The sequence below is a fragment of the Eptesicus fuscus genome, chromosome 2 (assembly GCF_027574615.1).
Source record: "Eptesicus fuscus isolate TK198812 chromosome 2, DD_ASM_mEF_20220401, whole genome shotgun sequence".
NCBI lineage: Eukaryota > Metazoa > Chordata > Mammalia > Chiroptera > Vespertilionidae > Eptesicus > Eptesicus fuscus.
Window position 1 is genome coordinate 48471190 of NC_072474.1, and position 5097 is coordinate 48476286.

The window sequence follows — 5097 nt, forward strand, 5'->3', positions numbered from 1 at the left end:
TGGCTGTGGGCCTCGGAGGGATCCCCAGGCTTGGCTCTGCTCCAGGCTACAAAGTTTCAATTGTAGAAGGAAAATAAATTCCAGATACCAGGGCCTCCGCTTGGGTCACCAGGGGGCATGGCCTGCCTGCAAACCACCACAGGCCCCTCACTCAGGCTGCCCCACACCCTAAGGGAACCCCACCCTGATCAGGGACACCCTTCAGGGCAAACCAGCTGGCCCCCACCCCTGTACCAGGCCTCTATCCTATCTAATAAAAGAGTAATATGCAGATTGATCATCACTGCAACACACAATATAGCTGCCCCATGTGGTCAAAAATCCTGCCCCCATGTGGACACAAGATGGCCACCACAAGATGGCCAGCAGGAGAGGGCAGTTGGGAGGCACCCTGCCTGCAAGGGAGGGCAGTTGAGAGGGACCAAGCCTGCAAGGGAGGGCAGTTGGAGGTGATCAACCCTGCAGGAGAGGGCAGTTAGGGGTGACCAGGCCAGCAGAGGAGGGAAGTTGGGGGCAAACAGGCTGGAAGCAGAGTGGTTAGGGGGTGATCAGGCTGGCAGGCAGAAGCGGTTAGGGGCAATCAGGAAGGCAGGCAGGCAAGCAGTTGGGAGCCAGCAGTCCTGGATTGTGAGAGGCAGGCAGAAGCAGTTAGGGGAAATCAGGAAGGCAGGCAGGCAAGCAGCTGGGAGCCAGCAGTCCTGGATTGTGAGAGGGATGTCTGACTGCCCGTTTAGGCCCGATCCCTGCGATCGGGCCTAAACGGGCAGTCGGACATCCCTTGGGGGGTCCCAGATTGGAGAGGGTACAGGCTGGGCTGAGGGACAACCCCCCTCCGTGCACGAATTTCATGCACCGGGCCTCTAGTTGTTTATAAGAAACTAGTAGCCCATTTGCAGGAAAAATCCTGCAAGCAGCTGCTGCGGCTGCATGCGCTGCCACTGCCGTCGCTGTTGCGGCTGCTGTGCCTGCACCTGCATGCTGCTGCAACCCGCCCCGCTCCGCCCCACTCCGCCCTGCCCTGCCCCGCTCTGCCCCGCCTGGGCTTTCCCTCTGGCAGCCATCTTGTTTTCTGCTTTTCCTCCATCTTCCTTCTAGGTTGTCTTCAGTCTTCACTCCTCCCTCCCTCTGCGTATGCAAATTAACCATCATCTTTGTTGGGTAATTTGCATACTCGCCCTGATTGGCTGGTGGGCGTGGCTTTGGATGGTGGGCGTGGCTTGGGCATAGCAAAGGTGCGGTCAATTTGCATATTACTATTTTATTAGGTAGGATAATACCACTTCTTGTTTGAAGACTTTCTAGAGATTGTTTTATTTATTTTTTCATAAACTTTTGAAATGCTCATGAGGCTTTTCCATTTTAGTAAACAAGGGTCTTATGTCCCTCATTTCCTTGTCAGTGCCATGGGGAGTTTTAGTCACGCAGAATGGAAACATGGGAGTCATCACGCATCCCTCTCCTTTACCCTCTGGTGCTGTTGCCTGTGCCCTGGTCAGGGACCCAGCAATACATCCTTATTGATCTTCCAGGCCCCTTCCTTCACCACTCCCTGTCCCACACTGCGATATGCTTTCCCTTGTAAGCATTGTTTTTCTTACATCACTCCCATTTTCAAAACCTAAAATGCTTAATATTGTTTACCAGAACTGGCTCAAATAGGTAAGAATTGTCTACTATTTTCTTCCATGTGCCAGAGTTGATCAGAACAATTCTAACTTAGGGGCTTCATTTTCGGGTCTAATAATTATTCTTGGGAATGAATCAGAGCCCCTGATTTCAAGCTTCAATCTAGTTCTTCCAGAGAGTTGATCTTCAAGACCCTCCATAACCTAATCCCATTCTATTACCCAATCTTATTTCCTTCTATTCCCCAGTGAGAACCTTTTCATTGTCTTGTAAATAGGCAGGGCAGCATTCTGCTGCTAAGCCTTTGATCAGGTTCTACCCAACTTTGCAACACTCTGCCCTTTTCTCCTGTTGAATAGAAAGGCTGTAACATGTCATCCTTGGCCTCCACCAGCCCAGCTTGTACCCAATTGCCAAAACGGTTATCTTGCTGGATGGATCAGTTATAATAAAGGCACAATTTTCCTCAAATTATTGCATCTCCCCGCTTGGCTTAATAGGCTGGTAAGGGCTGGGTTTTGGCCCCCACTCACTTCCTCCCTTTGTGAGGAGCCTTTGTGCGCCATACAAATTGCACAATGGTATATGGCAGCTCCATTCAATCCATCATCCCAGGGCCACTTTGTTTGACCCAATGGGGGAGGAGAATTTATTTATTTCCCTCCAGCCTTTTCTTAGCCCAGCTGATAGCCTGCTTCTTGCTTGAGGATACCAGTCATCAAGTGCTCTCTTTCTAAATAGCATGTTCACAAGTTTTATCATAGAGTTGAATTCTTGGTTATATTTTGCCTTGGTTTCTGAATGTTTCTTGGGTTGGCTTAATCTTTCCTGATTAGGAGATTTTGAAGATAATAATAATATGACTTGGAGTTTTTTTCTTTAGTAAATAAACTACTCAATGCAAAACTAAACACATACATTATTTTATAAAATCCAGTTACCCTTAATTGTAAGATATTCTGTGGCTCTATTTACCACAAAAAAAAAAAAAGAAAGAAAGAAAGAAAAGAAAAGAAAGAAAGAAAAGAAAAGAGAAAAGGAAAGAAAACTCTGAAAATTAAACTATGGCTTAGAATTCCTATTTTAAATGTATTGAAAATAATTTTAGACTTACTTATAAAGATTTTAAACACTTTAAGAAGATTATGCAACACTTTTACACATATATAAAATGAAATATATGTCAAATACACTAGTTAAGATATTCCTAAGCATTCTTCACAGACTCAGAGTGTTTTGAATCATTTTTGATTCAGTTATAGATGCCTGTGCTTCCCCTCAGTGTGGTTCTCTGTGCTCTGGAGAGCAATGGTGGTGCATCTGTTCCTTTAAGAGTCCTTCACTGTTTGGGGGGAATTTTCTTTCAATCCACACACAACCGTTTTTGCAAGTTTTGATGCTCTTGATCTTACCAGTCAATGAAACTCAACAGCTAAGTCACAGTAATTCCTCAAAAGTTCTTAAAGAGTTTTTAATGAAATGCCAAGTGGTTGTAGTTGTCCAGTTATGCCACCAGAATATCAACCAAGATTGTACATAAATAGGTAATCACACATCATTACTGGCACCAGGTTAACATTAGCAATAAGACACCATTGCTTCCAAGATTTATCTCTATTTTAGAGGCATTAAAAGTGGAAAAATGTGTTTTAGTGATATGAAATATAGGAATAATTGTTTAGTTAATTTATCTCAGTGGATTAAGAGAATATCAAAATTTTAAAATGAGAAATATCATGTTTGAGGCAGCACTGTTAAGTAAAAAAGGCACTGGACAAGTATTATAAGAATTGTGGTCTAGGTTTAGCCATTAAATCATTTGTAACATTTTTATTTCAGCTATCTGGATTTCAGTGTTATTGTTTGAAGAATAAGGGTATTGACCTGAAGGATCTAAAGGTTAAAGCAACGAGATTGAAGTTTGAAATCATCTGCCCAGATTCCTGTCCAAGAGAAAAATCCTTTAAACTACTATTCTGGCCTAGAGATTTGAATTTGTCGGATGAAATCTAGCATAAGCCACTGTGGCAAAGGCTGAACTCATGGGGGATGATAGTATGCAATCCTTATCCTTCTGAGGAGAAATTGTCCATGTGCAAACTCTCTTGGCAGGATGAAGGGGAGGAGAGAGTAATCAAGATGATGAAATGGAGAGTTCATTTGTATGGAGAGAGTGAGACTCTTACAAATCTCATCTCCCTCCCCAACCCCCCCAAATATTGACAAAGAACCAGAGGCATTCTGCTGGAAGGAAATTAGATTGCAAAATGGTTAATTCTCCCCAAATGGAAATCTGGTAAAGAATTTATGTGTGGTGCCTGAAATATACACAGCAGAGCCAAGTGACTCAGTCAATTTAGAAAAGATCACATTTTAATTAAATGCAATGGGAGAGAGAAAAGTAAAGAAATGTTATCCTGCTTTTCAAAGATACATAGAACCCCTACAAATATAATAGATAAGTAGCATTATTGGCTTATTTATTCTGCAGTCAAACGGTGCAGTACAAACATAAGGGTGTTTATTTTTTTATTATCATGACACTTTAGACCCTTTCCTTTGTAGTTAGTCCTCAAAATCAAGCACCATTTTTCAAACTGAGTAAATTACATGCACAAAAGGGTTGCTTTTAAAAAAAAGGAAGTGTGGGTTTCTGGGTGCTCCCCGCGGCTCCCACGTGCACTGAAGTTGGCGGTGGCAGTGGGAAGGTTGCTCCGGGCCACGGTTGCCCGACATGTGAGTGCCATTCCTTGGGGCATCTCTGCCCCTGCAGCCCTTAGGCCTGCGGCTTCTCCAAGAACACACTTGACCAATATATTAGGGCCTGCCTCCCAGTCCAGCAAAATTTGCCTTTAGCACCAGTTCCTCCTCTCATGCTCCTGCTGTCACCCAGCACGCACCCTATTTTAAGGGTACAGCCATTGTCCACGGAGAGGTCAAAGAATCAAGCCTTGATGAGTTTAGGGGGAATATTTGGTGCTCTTCTTCTATCCTCTGGATTTCACCTTTGTGTGCCCCACAGGAATCATTGCCTTCAGTGACAAAGCCAAGGAGTTTCATGCTGTGAACTGTGACGTGGTCGCCGTCTCCGTGGACCCCCCCTTCAGCCATCTCGCCCGGATCCACACCCCGAGGAAGAATGGCGGTTTGGGCCACAGGAACATGGCACTGTTGTCAGATCTGACTCAGCAGATTGCCCGAGACCACGGTGTGCTGTTAGGAGGTCCTGGTGTTGCACCAAGAGGTCTCTTCATCATTGACCCCAGTGGAGTCATCAAGCACATGAGTGTCAGTGAGCCCCCAGTGGGCCGAAGCGTGGAGGAGACCCTGCGCTGGTGAAAGCATTCCCGTTGGTGGAAGTCCATGGAGAAGTCTGCCCAGCAAGCTGGACCCCGGATTCTCCTACGATCAAGCCGCGTCCGACTGCTTCCAAAGAATACTGTGAGAAGGTAAGTCAGTAGATCATCTCAC

At 45.2% G+C, this 5097-nt stretch overlaps 1 pseudogene; it reads left to right on the plus strand.

The window, feature by feature from the left end:
* Positions 1–4236: 4236 nt before the first annotated feature.
* LOC103299807 (thioredoxin-dependent peroxide reductase, mitochondrial-like) lies at positions 4237–5097 on the plus strand (annotated as a pseudogene).